Below are 13,961 nucleotides of genomic sequence, written 5' to 3'. Positions count from 1 at the left end.
AACAGTGTACTGAATTTTTTTATAGCATTACACGTCGTTTGACAGAACTTGAACAAGATTACATAGCACACGATAGAAGTATGGTGAACATAATCTGCAGAAAAAATGCTAGGAAGCAAGTGAGCTGGTGAAGATGATGCATATGTAAAACCCCGAGACTAGGGAACACAAAGGGACGTGTTTGTGTTTGTCCCTTCGTGTTCCTAGTCTTGGGGTTTTATATCATGCATAATGTGCAGCCTTCCATTCACGCTTAATGGCCGTGGCAGTAATGCATGAAGGCCTGCTAAGTTGTGTTGAGAAAGACCACTTTATGTTTGCCATGTCTAAATGAAACGTACCTGACCTGATCCAAATTAACCGTTCTGAGTCTGGAACACACAAAGAGAAAAACGCAACACACGCCACAACATTAACAGATAGACAAATGAGCTGTGGCGAGCTCCACCTTGAGACAAAGTCAACAAGTAATTCACCAAAAGTCAATGAGCGCCTGAAATGTAACATCTCTGACTGGTAGCAGGACGGTCCACGTTCAATTCCTGGTGCTAGCACTGACTGGCTTTTTCATGAATTATTTGTTGAAGTTTCGATGTACTTGAGAACCATTCGTCAACCATTGTATCCTCATGAGGTGATGAGGGTTTGTCATCTCAAAGAGACTCCCTTTCTGCCATGTGTCCTTATGGATGCTCATCACTGCAGAAAAAAAGAAAGAAAAAGCATTTAATGACAAGAAATGGATAGTCGTATTTACTCTATAATGATTGTGCACAACAGAAAGAAGACTTTCGCACAGAAGGCTGTACTTCGTGAGGTCTAACATTAAGTTGCAAAATTCCAGAATATATGACATGTTGTAAGGTAGAGAATAAGTAGAGTTATTGAGTTGTCGAGTTGAGTTGAGGGGGGAGTTGTACCCCCTTTTTATTTTATTATATACGATTGTGTAATTATTTTTATGTCTGTAGCAACCCTCGCTCTCTACATTACAACATGTTTTATATATTCTGGGAGTTTGTAACTTCATGCTAGACATTAACAAGAGCAGCCTTGTGCACGAAAGTCTCGTCCCATTAAAATTTAGATGCTCTCAACAGTCTTCTTTCTGTTGTGAATCTCTATCGCAGCATACCTGCACATTGCTGTTCTACGTACTGTGACTTTGCAGTAAGAGTATGGACTTTGGGTAAAAAGACTACACAGCACTGCTCAGGTATTTTTGCCTATCAAACAGTATGTATGTATGCAGTATGCACACAGTATTTGTGCACCAGGCCCATTAAAAATGTAGTGAATGTGGCATTGCCCACGGTAATGCACCAAGTTCAACACAATTATTGTAGAATCCAGGTATTTTAGCTTACATGTCAAGCCAGTACCACATCCAGTGTGAGGTTGTGACAAATAGTTTCGATTTTTCTAAGCTCTCAGAACACAGACAGTGAATTAATAAGAGTAGACAATGTTAACATGAATTCTGGGCTATTTTTCAATTAAAGGTTCACAGATAGTAAAGGCACCTTCCTCAATGGACGTTGATGACACTGAAAATTCTAAAACGTTATCAGAGGCGACATCAGCTTCTTCAAAGGATTGTATGTCCAACAGTAATCCAACTAACAGTAACGAAAATGTGCAAAAGACAAATTAACTGAACTAATGTAACGTACCTTCTATATCAGACAGTGAAGCTTGTAACAGCCCATCCACAGGAACCAGTGTCCAGACAGCAAAAGTGCTTGAACTGGGAGATAGCAGCTAATCGGAATGGCGACCTTTGTTTTCCACCCTGAAAGCACAGGTTGTAACTTTGAGGGCAGATTTAAAAGTGGTGTCAAGATGTCTGCATGCGAGTGCACATGAAAAGTTGAACATAGGTGAATACTCAAATTATAACATCACACTGTCGTACCTGTTGGTGGAGGTAGACTGCAACTAACGTGCCAGCAATTTCTTCATGCACCAGATGCAAGCCAGATCATGCTTCATTTCCGCCTTCAGCGTGCACCTGTGACAATTCAGAAGTTAGATTATCAATACTATTGTGTTGTTAATCGTGGTTATATCAGAGTAAGCGCAGTAGGACAGCTGCACAATCGATTCATTAGGCTTGCTATTTTTTGTATCTGAACCTCGACTTACCTTTTTTGCTCTCGTTTTTTGCCTTGATCCTCCGTGGCACGTTCAAAATGTTGTGCGTCGGGCACCTCAGATTTTCATCCGACGATTTCGTGCCGATATTCCAAATTGCCTCTGGAGTCGCGCGTAACCTATGATAACATTCGTTGACGAAATCCTTGCAGTGGAAATTAGCAGGCACCACTGTCAGCCAAGAGCTTCGCACTGCTTGGTCTTTTGGCAGCTTATAAAAGGTAACACTTGAATGCTCCGATGAATTGTTCTAACAGCGTAGCACGTAGCACCGTCGCATCTTCGACAACTTCGCCGTGGCATATCGCTCCAGCCCATAAAAGGCAAGGTCAGAACAAGGAAGTGCACTTTCCAAACGACGCCGTGCCAAAAAAAAAAGTATTCACATGCTTTGTTTCCGGCTTAGCAATAACATAACAGCTGTTCGCTTATGTACGACGCACAGAGGACGAAACGAAAGAAGCCAAGCGGCCAAGCCAAGAGTCCATGCCAAGCCAAAGACAGATAAACCGAGAGCAGTGACGTCGGTGCGCCCGTGCGCAGGGTTTGCCGACGGTCTGACGGCCGGGCGTGGGAACTAAAAAAACTGTTTTCTAAAAAACTACGAACAGTTGGAGCAAGATATTTCGCACACATATTCAGTGTTAGGTAATGAACACACAGCGCGAGTATCGCTCAGTTCTGCGGCACTTCAAAATCGGCATATCTGACCTTTAATACTTTACTGGCTTCGCACTAGGCTTTCAGAGGTGAGTTTCTCACCCTGACGGGAGGACATCACGTTCCACGTGACCTTCCGACGCCACTCGCTCAAACGTCGCCCACCTACGCATTGCTGATGAAGGCCCAATAAGGCCGAAACAGCTGTCCAATGCTGGTGTGGCGACGTTTGGGACTTGTAAACATATGTTCAACGTGCAGCCAAAGAGCCTAGGCAATTTTTTTTCACTTAATACTTTACTGGCTTCGCACTGGGCTTTCAGAGGTGAGTTTCTCACCCTGACGTGAGGACATCACGTGACCTTCCGACGCCACTCGCTCAAACGTCGTCCACCTACGCATTGCTGATGAAGGCCCAATAAGGCCGAAACAGCTGTCCAATGCTGGTGTGGCGACGTTTGGGACTTATAAACATATGTTCAACGTGCAGCCAAAGAGCCTACGCTATTTTTCTTCACTTATATGTATATATATATATATATATATATATATATAAACAGGGAATATATATGTAATAATGAGGGGAAAAAGCCATTAAAGAAACAAGTAAATGGCACTAGACGTGTTTAAAATTATTGCAAATTTCAAACACGTCTAGTGTCATTTACTTGTTTCTTTAATGGCTTTTTTCCCTCATTATAATTCACTGGCTTGCACTGTGGCATTCGGGAGTGCTCAGTCACCCTCCCAGGTGTATATTGCTCGCTGAGCGACCCCTGGTTTGCCAATTCCGAACGATGCGCAGCTACCCAGAGCTGACGTTCCGCAAACACGTGTCCTCTGGTGCTGCCGCATCGTTCCATGAGTATATATATGTGTTGAGTCAGAGAAAGTACTGCAACGGAAGGTTCTTTATTGCCGGCTGGGTGCCAACTGAACTCGATCAGGGTGGCTGAGTAGAATGGTCAAAGGCTGGCGCGTAACACGAGGGGCGTGCAAAACTCGATGTGCTTGCGCACGGCGCACGCCATCTGTGTCGTCTGCTAAAGGGCCCTCCCGCTGGAGACAGCCCAGGCTGTCAGGCCATGAGACATGCTTAGAGCGGCCGGGCGCAGAGGAGCGGCTGTTGGGAGCGACGGACGACGAGGGACCGGGCGCAAAGGATGCGACAATGCCGGGGTTTTCGAGGTAGGCCGGTTTCACCCGGTCTACCGAGACGGTATCCTCTTTCCCGTTTACCAAAATGCGGTATGTTTTGTCGTTCCTGGCGAGGACAGGATGGGGTCCGGAGTAAGGCGGAGAGGGGGACTTGCGCACCGAGTCTGTCCGCAGGAACACGTGGGTTGCCGTAGGCAGGTCTTGGGGGATGTTGGGGCTATGGTGGGATGAAGCTCTCGACGGGGTTGCTCGCACAATGCTGAAAGAGCGATGAAGGCGCTGAAGGAGGGCCGAAGGTGACATGTCGTGTTTCGACGGGCTAAAGAACTCTGCGGGGAGGCGGAGTGAACAGCCGTAGACGAGGTCGGCGCAACTGCATCCGAGGTCCGGCTTAAGAGCGGCACGCATACCCAAGAGCACGAGAGGGAGATGGGAGACCCAGTGATCTCTGTCTTCGTGGGCGATGAGTGCGGCTTTGAGGTGGCGATGTAAACGTTCCACCATGCCATTAGAAGCAGGATGATAGGACGTTGTGCGTAGCCTGGTGGTGCCGAGGAGAGTAGCGAAAGCGGTGAAGAGCTGGCTTTCGAACTGCCGCCCCCGGTCAGTTGTGATTTGGGAGGGTACGCCAAAACGCGATATCCACATAGGCAAGAAGGTGGCGGCGACAGTTTCGGCTGACATGTCTGGCATGGGGAGCGCCTTTGGCCATCGAGTGTAACGGTCCACGGCGGTGAGGAGATAGCGATTGCCGGAGGACGGGGGCAGCGGTCCCACTACGTCCAGGTGGACCATGTCGAAGCGGGCGTCGGGGAGAGCGAAACGCCCTAGTGGGGCCACAGTGTGGCGGTGAGTTTTCGATCGCTGACAGCGTAGGCAGGCACGTGCCCAGGTTCGCACGTCGCTGTTCAAGGAAGGCCACACATAGCGGTCTGCTACGAGGCGCTGAGACGCACGGATGCCAGGATGGGCCAGGTTGTGCAGCGCAGCAAAGAGTGACCGTCGGAGGTGGGCGGGGACGAAGGGTCTTGGCCGGGGCGTCGTGGTGTCGCAGCAAATGGTGCGGGAAGAACCGGGTACAGGGAAATCCAACAGCTTCAGCGAGGAGCTCGGGCGGAGGCGCAAATGGCGGAGCTCCTCGTCGTGGGCTTGGGCTTCGGCTATGACGTCAGGTGACGAGGGGTCAGTGACTGTTGGAATGGAGGAAATGCGACTAAGGGCGTCGGCAGGACCGTTGCGGGACCCCCTAACGTACTGGATGTCGGTCGAAAATTCAGCCAAGAATGCTAGGTGGCGAATCTCTCTCGAGGAATACCGACTGCTGGCCAACTGGAAGGCGTGCGTGAGGGGCTTGTGGTCCGTCAGGATGGTAAATGCGCGACCTTCCAAAAAGTGGCTGCGAGAAGTTCCCGTCCGAAGGTGCTGTATTTGGTTTCGGGGGGCTTCAGGCCTTTGGAGAAAAATGCGATAGGCTGCCAAGCGTCACTGATCCTCTGCTGGAGAACTGCGCCTACAGCGGTCCCCGATGCGTCAACCATGAGGACTGTGGGGGCGTCATGTTTGGGGTGGTGCAGCATAGTGCACTGTGCGAGGGCGGTCTTGATTCGCTGAAAGGCTGCGTCGACTTCAGGTGTCCAAGGAAGTGAGCTGGACGGTGACTTCGTGCACTTAAGGAATTTGACCGAGTGGACGAAGGGCGTCGGCGCAGCACGGGATAAAACGCCTGTAGAAGTTAACGAGGCCCAAAAAGCGCCGCAGCTGATGGAGTGAGTGAGGCTGCGGGAATGTCGTAATTGCCTGGACCTTTTCTGGTAGCGGATAGATGCCTTCGGGTGTTACCTTGTGGCCAAGTAACTCGACCGTTTGCACCCCGAACTCGCAATTCTGAGAGTTGACAACTATTCCGTGGGCTTCAAGACGTTCCTTCCCACAGTTCCTTCCGGTCGCACCTTCCGCGTTCCGCGTCCAGCAACATGTACAGGATATATTGAACGACGACGTCATTGCCCCGTCTTCCAGTCCGTGCGCTATGTTGGCTAGCCAGCATCAAGGCGCCATCTTGGAAACTCGCCCGATGGGCACTCTTGCTACAAGAGTACGATTTTGAGATTGTCCACAAAGCCGGTCGCAAACACCTTGATGCCGATGCCCTATCCCGCGCTGCCCTACCGGATGTCGCTTATATCTCATCATCGGTACGAGCGCTTGCGACCCAACTTTGTTCCCGAGGCTTTTCAATCTGTCTCTGCTGGGTCCCCAGCCACACTGGGATCCCGGGGAATGAACGAGCCGACCGTGAGGCTCGGCGAGCGTTGGCACAAGAGGAGTCAGCTCTAGGACTACCCTACCAAGACATCCTGCCAGTGTTAAAGAGAGCTGTCTGCACACAGTGGCAGCAGGAGTGGGACATGGAAGAAAATAACAAGCTACACCTCACACAGCCACACGTTTCTCCCCCGCATCGGACTGAACACATCAACAGATCATCCGAAGTTCTTTACGCGAGATTGAGGATTGGACACACATGGCTCACGCATCACCACCTACTCAGAGGTCAGGATCCGCCAGCTTGTGCGCACTGCGGTGACAGCTTGACTGTCTTGCACGTACTGGCATCCTGCCCTCACTTCGAACACCAACGCCAACAGTATTTCACCGCATTCTACAGATACCATGTCCCACTCCACCCAGCCCTTCTACTGGGTGACACCCAGGGTTCGGAAAAACCCGGGTTTTTTTAAAAAAGCCCGCCCCAGTGGGTTTTTTCGGGTTTTTCGGGTGGGTTTTTCGGGTGCTGGGATTTTTTTTCGAACTGCTGCATATGACACGCAACAGCCGTTCTCCACCTATTTTTCACGTTTCTGGGAGATATAATTGTTTGCCGCTGTAGAATTTACGGTAAAGTAACCTCCGAAGCAGTCGTACCCTCGACAACGATTAGAAAAAAAATACCATCAATGTAGGTTATGGAACGACTGCACGCGATAGAGCGCACGCTTGCATAGCAACGAAGAGGCAAATCCCGGAGACAGCGAGTTTCACCATATCACCTCACCACCTTCACCACCTCATATTTCTCGATACGCGAAGGGAGATGAAACGTTTTCCTTCTTTTCTTTTTTTTCCTTCGTTTCTGTATTTCACCCGCGTGTGGGCTTTATTGGGTTTTTCAGCCCGGGTGGACCCAAAAAAACCCGGGTGGGTTTTTTTAAACTGGGTCCATTCGGCGAACCCTGGTGACACCCCTCTTGTGCCGTTTGATAACGTAATCAAATTTTTGACCACGTGTGGGTTTCTTAGTCAGATGTAGATGATAAGCATTGCTCCGCTTTTATCCATTATCACCGAACTCCTCATGTAAATATCTCATTGTCACACTTGTAGATAGCTTTTAACTGCCATGCTCGCTTGCTATCGTCATCCCCCTCTCTCTTATCCTGGTCAATCAATCATCGCTCATCGCTCATACCTGTAGATAGGTTTTAACTACCACACTCTCTCTCACATCATCTTTCCCATAATCGTCTCCGACACACTCAGCATAGTTTTGGCGCTCTATGGCCTTTGTTGCCTTTGTGCCATTAAACACATGATCAATCAATCAATCAATCATCATCGGTGGACTGTACTCCATTCGACCTCCTCGAGCTTCCTGAGGAACAACGCCGCGATCCCGCTTTACGGTCAGTCATCGAGAAGCTGGAAGCCACCTCTCCTCTTTCTCGACAGCAATCCCGGCGGTCACGAAACTTCGTCCTTCGTGACTCAGTCCTCTACAAGAAAAATTTCGATCCCTTCGGACAGCCATATTTGATAGTGATCCCGTGTCATCTTCGGGCAGCTCTTTTACGACCTCTTCATAATGACGCAACGTCTGGACATTTGGGATTTGCACGTACATACGACAGGGTGATCCGGCGGTTCTTCTGGCCTGGAATGCGACTTTCCATTTCCGCGTATGTACGGCGCTGTACTCAGTGTAAGCGACGCAAGCACTTGCCGTCCGCGCGACAAGGACCCTTGCAGCCTATCCCGCTCCCTGCTGGCCCCTTTCAACGTCTTGGCGTAGACCTCCTTGGTCCCTTCCCTACTTCGAACGATGGCAACCGGTGGATCGTCGTCTGCGTCGACCACCACACCCGATATGCAGAGACAAAGGCCCTTCCGACCGGCACCGCGCCTGACATCGCCACGTTCCTTTTGGAGCAGGTTATATTACGCCACGGAGCACCCAGAGAACTCCTAAGTGACCGAGGTGCGGCCTTCTTGTCGACCATAGTCTCGGAGCTCCTCCAAGCCTGCCATATCCGCCGTCTCACTACAACGGCTTATCACCCACAATGCAACGGTGCCACCGAGCGGCTGAACCGCACCCTTGCGGATATGCTTTCTATGTACGTCGACGCCTCCCACACCAACTGGGACACGGTTCTCCCTTTCGTGACCTATGCCTATAACACCTCCCGACACGACGTCACCTCTTTCCAGGGTTCGGAAAAACCCGGGTTTTTTTAAAAAGCCCGCCCCAGTGGGTTTTTTCGGGTTTTTCGGGTGGGTTTTTCGGGTGCTGGGATTTTTTTTTTGAACTGCTGCATATGACACGCAACAGCCGTTCTCCACCTATTTTTCATGTTTCTGGGAGAAATAATTGTTTGCCGCTGTAGAATTTACGGTAAAGTAACCTCCGAAGCAGTCGTCCCCTCGACAACGATTAGAAAAAAAATACCATCAATGTAGGTTATGGAACGACTGCACGCGATAAAGCGCACACTTGCATAGCAACGAAGAGGCAAATCCCGGAGACAGCGAGTTTCACCTCACCACCTTCACCACCTCATATTTCTCGATACGCGAAGGGAGATGAAACGTTTTCCTTATTTTCTTTTTTTTCCCTTCGTTTCTGTATTTCACCCGTGTGTGGGCTTTATTGGGTTTTTCAGCCCGGGTGGACCCAAAAAAACCCGGGTGGGTTTTTTTAAACTGGGTCCATTCGGCGAACCCTGCCTCTTTCAGCCCGTTTTTCCTCGTGTTCGCCCGCAATAGCGCCACCACTTTGGACACATTTATTCCTTACGTCGAAGCCGGCCACAGGACTGATTTTGTCACCGAACTCATGAGTCGTGCCGAAGAAAGCCGCCAGCTCGCCCGCACGCATACGATGCTCTCCCAAGCCGACCAAAAGGCCCGTTACGACGACGCGCACTCCGATACCCAATACCACCCGGGAGCCCTGCTGTGGGTGTGGAAACCTGAGCGCAAAGTTGGCCTGTCTGAGAAACTCATGCGGCGCTATTTCGGCCCGTATAAAATTCTTCGTCAAACGTCGCCGGTGAATTACGTCGTCCAAGCTACTGAGAGTGCACATCGGTCATCCCGGAGAACATCAAAAGAAGACTTCGTACATGTCTCCCGTCTGAAACCCTACCATTCGCCCGCAGTTGATCAGGATGATCAACCTCTCCGTGAGGGGGATATTGTTACATGAAGACGAGTGGATGTTTTTCCTGAGCGCGTGCCACCGTCCCCCCCGCCTCGCTCTCTGACATTCTCTCTGGACATTAAAGACACAGTCTCAGCGCCAGTCAGTCTACTCGCATCATGAAATCACGTCCGGGTCACCAGTGTTGAGTCAGAGAAAGGACTGCAACGGAAGGTTCTTTATTGCCGGCTGGGTGCCAACTGAACTCGATCAGGGTGGCCGAGTAGAATGGTCAAAGGCTGGCGCGTAACACGAGGGGCGTGCAAAACTTGATGTGCCTGCGCACGGCGCACGCCATCTGTGTCGTCTGCTACATATATATATATATATATATGCCTATCTACGTGCATATAAAGTATATAAATGCCTTATTATATATATATATATGCCTTATAAAAACATATAAAGTGCCTTATCTACGAGGTTAGACTTCTTATTGTTGATAGCATGCCGGGGTCTTCGTTAATGGTCGATTAGGTAGGATTCGCGTTGCTTTCGGGAGCGGTCAGAGTTGAAGTTTGACTGGAGAATAAAGATTGATACATCGTTAATAGAAGGACCTGGCTGCTTGAAATGGCGGGAAACTGGAAGATTATGGTTTTTGGTGACATCCGATCGGTGGTTGTTGAATCTGACTCTGAAAGAAGTTTTTGTCTGACCCACATATTGTGCTTGACATGCGTTACATTGGATTGCATAGATGACGTTCGAGGAATTGCAGTCTAGGTCTGCAATGATCTTGGCGGTAAAATTAGACTTTGTACTTTTGACTTCCTGCGTGGTCTGCATTAGTTTGCAAATCTGACAACGTCGGTCATTACATGGGTGACAACCAATCGAAGGGTTTATCGTACTGTTTACTTTAGAGCGGACTAAGTTATCGTGCAGATTACGTGTACGTCTGTAAGCGACACGTGGTGGTTCGGGAAAAATTTCCTTAGTGCGTTCGGACTGGAGGAGGATACTATGGTGGCGATTAAGTATGCTGTTAATGTTTGGGATATTTCCGGTGAATGTTACAGTTAAGTTTACGGAATTGGTTTTCGAGTTATTTTTCTTTTTTTTTTCAACAAGCTAATGCGATCTACTTTGCGAGCCCTGTTGAGAGCATCTTGCACAAGGCACACAAGGCACATCTTGCACTATTTTCATTTCAGCCAGAGGCCAAGCTCACCTGCTCTGGGGAAATCTCACCGGAGACAGACTCCTCTGTCAACTGCACATCATTTATGGGTAGGGTGCCCAGAAACCTGTGAAGGTCCCAATAAAATGTCCATGTGATGGACCCAGATCCTGACTTCTTATTCCGGCAAATGGACCTACAAGAGATTGCAGATTACTAAAAGCGTCCCACGTAGTAACGTGTATAATAACGATATTCTAGACAGACTTGCTAAACAGAAAAAATTTACCACACGCTAGTCAGAAGTGAAGTGGAGCATAGAAGTAGTGAAGCACTGCAGCGAATCATCAGATGATGGACGTATTCCGACGCTTCGAACCGTTGATTCCAAATTCCAAGAGTTACTACAACACACATACCAGAAATTAAACTCTTCGGAAATGCACGCGAATGGCTGATCGAAATGTAACGCTTTACTCACCTGTACTTTTTACCAAGATTTTCAATCTCTTTTTTTTTTTACCTCCTTGACAGTTTTATGCACATCTTGCGCTTGCAGCACCTCTGCAATTTTTGCATATACGCTTGCGTTTCGTTTTGTTCGCTGTAAATCTGGTAAGTGGTCCTCCCAGGGTCTAATCAGGGCAAACGTTTCTTGTTCTGACCAGGAGGTCCTGTCTTTGGGGGATTCTGTTGTCACAGCGGTCACAGCATCGGACACCATATCGCAGTTGATATTTTCGTTCGGCCGGCGATCGCTGGCGATGAAATTTTCAATTATGGCGCGGTGTGATAAGCAGCGGATAGGCCTATGTCTGCACTATAGCGTGCTGCGAACAAGAGTAGTTATATTCTTTTCAACAATATTTTACACAGCGTATAACTGTGTGGATCTAAGTCCAAAAGTAATACTACGAACTAATATTTTCAGCTACATCAGCTCTTTCTTTTTTCATTTCTTTTAATGCGCACTTTAAGAGCTGCCGACGAGGCTACGTAGTCTGCCCACTCAAGCAAGCAAACTCACTTTGTCTTTAGTGCACTTTGCGCTGATTGTCACTAAGATATGTCGTGTGACGTTACACGAATGACACTAAGTGCAAGTGTCACTCGTTGAGAATGACACTAAACTAGCCCGTGTGGAAGGGGTATAATACCCTGTATGTATAGACATAATGGTGTCAACACATCTTTTAGTTTTGGCTGTGTAGTCAAAGATTAGTAGTTGGTTTACAGCTACTCCACTTAACAGTCAGGACTGTATCATGAAAACAGAAACCATGTTATACAGTCGTGATTCCTCTTTGCGGTGTCATGTGCCGCCGACAAAAGCAAAGTTGGTTGAGATCAAAATCAAAGCTATTTGATGTCTTACAAGTGCCTTCCGCTTTGACCCTGACTGTCCAAGTGACTTGTCAAAGTACTGAAAATCCTTCATAGAAGTAAAGGGAACTGGTTCAACATCATCCTCAATGATATCTGACTGCTTTGACAGTCGTGTCACCAATATGTCAAGCTGGGACGACAAGATCTCTTGCATCAGCTCAAGTTCTGATACCATAGTACCCTGCACCAACTCGATTCGCCTCAGCAGTCTCAGCATCTCCTTCTGCGTACCTGGAAAATAGGGCACCAGTGATGAGCCACTAGCAATGTAAGACGGAAGTACAGTCACACAGTTTTGCACCTAAACACGATGTAACGAATTTTGCACTACAAGAAAAGTTCACAACCCCAGTCCATTTCACTTAAAAGACAATGCGTTTCAATCCCCAATTTAACAACTCAATGAACGATCTGAATAATAACAATTGATAAGTCTCATGCTTGAGCCCTCCTACTACAAGAAAGGCTCCTAATGAATGTACTCATAATGATAGCAATGTGGATGCAAGATGTGTAGGTAAGGAGCACAACATCTGTGGCAGTGTCAGTGGAGTACTTCTTTACTGTTGATGGGGTGCCTCGAAGTTCAGTGTTCACTGCACTTTAGCTACTGTGCGTCAGTAATGAGCGTCGCCGACTCGCTGGCTCGATGGTTCTGTAAGTAGTATATTGCATTTATGAGACCAGCATTAGAGGGACCATGAAGAGGTTTGCAAAGAAATTCAAGGTGGCTGATAATGAGAGCCATGAGCAAAGAGGTCCTTCTGAAAAACAATTTTTTTCTTGCGTCGACTGTTATTCGTGCGACTGTGATGGCTTCGTGATATTTCTATGTGCTGAGCCGATCAAGCAAAAAATTATAATAAAATAATGACTGCCACAGAACAGTTTCCAAAGGTGTAGTTGCCTTTTTCTGCAATTGACACAATTCCTTCCTTACTTGGGTTCATTCCAAACATAAAGGCAAATGGAATGCAATACTTTCACTGTTACAGCCATTCAATGTTTTTATACATGCAATTTCCTATACCCGTGCGCAGTGAACTCAAAAGTGAAAAAGAAAACCCGAAAAAATATAAACATTGGTTAAAGGAGGTTGATATATCAGACTGCTGCCAAGTTGAATAAATAATAAGTAAAATAATACGACGTGGACGGCAGATTACAGGAAAATTAACAAAAACTAGTTTATTTATTGGGTAATCTAACACAAAGATTATAATATACTATGAGACGTTTTGAAAGAAGGGTCGACGTTTCGACAGTGGCACTGTCGACGTCAGGACTAAAGTATTAGGAATGTAGCACATGGCTTAAATAGGTTCTTGGAGTGACGTCACGGTTAGTGGAGGTTCTCAACGTGGCGGGCGTCAGGTTAAAGAATTTTCTCCGAGGAGTGAGGTCATCATCCGTGGGTCGTTGTCCGGCTTATCGGAAAATTTCAGAGCAGGGTTGGTGCGATTGTATCTCATTACGGCCGATGTCTCAATACGGCCGATAATCCTTTAATCCCCAAGTGTCTCATTACGGCCAAAGTCTCAATACGGCCGAAGATGTCTCATAACGGCCAAATGTGAAAATGTGTATTGTAACCTGCATTGATATGCAATGTCGCAGCCAGGTATGGATATATATTCAGCAGGGTATAAGCCATGCACTGTGCCCTTAGGGCTCTTATCATATTTATATACACATATTGCGAGACAAACGGTATGTTATCATACCACAGCACAATGCAACATATTGTGTAATGTGTACTCCCACAAGGTAGTGTTGATGTTGCTGTGAAGCAGGCTACTATGTGGAGTTAGCTACTTGTAGCAGGGTGCCGAACCGAACCCGAACCCGAACCGAAATTTTCATGATACTGTTGAACCCGAACCGGAGCAGAACCGTTAAAAATAGTAGCGGTAACCGGTTCGCAACAAAACGGTTCGGACATAAAAGAAGTAGCATAAGAGTTCCTCTCTATCCCCGAACGAAGACACATTCGTATCATCA

At 47.8% G+C, this 13,961-nt stretch overlaps 1 long non-coding RNA gene across 1 annotated transcript; it reads right to left on the bottom strand.

The window, feature by feature from the left end:
* Positions 1-459: 459 nt before the first annotated feature.
* Positions 460-2,798, bottom strand: LOC135387058 (uncharacterized). The gene is made up of 4 exons (XR_010420816.1): positions 2,146-2,798; positions 1,916-2,011; positions 1,674-1,792; positions 460-699 (listed from the first exon to the last, which is right to left on the bottom strand). It is a non-coding gene; the product is annotated as an uncharacterized LOC135387058 (long non-coding RNA).
* Positions 2,799-13,961: the final 11,163 nt, after the last annotated feature.

Source organism: Ornithodoros turicata, chromosome 3 (genome assembly GCF_037126465.1).
Source record: "Ornithodoros turicata isolate Travis chromosome 3, ASM3712646v1, whole genome shotgun sequence".
Classification (NCBI taxonomy): Eukaryota; Metazoa; Arthropoda; class Arachnida; order Ixodida; family Argasidae; genus Ornithodoros; species Ornithodoros turicata.
Note: the sequence above shows the minus strand (reverse complement) of the source record. Positions and strands in the feature narration are given on the sequence as shown.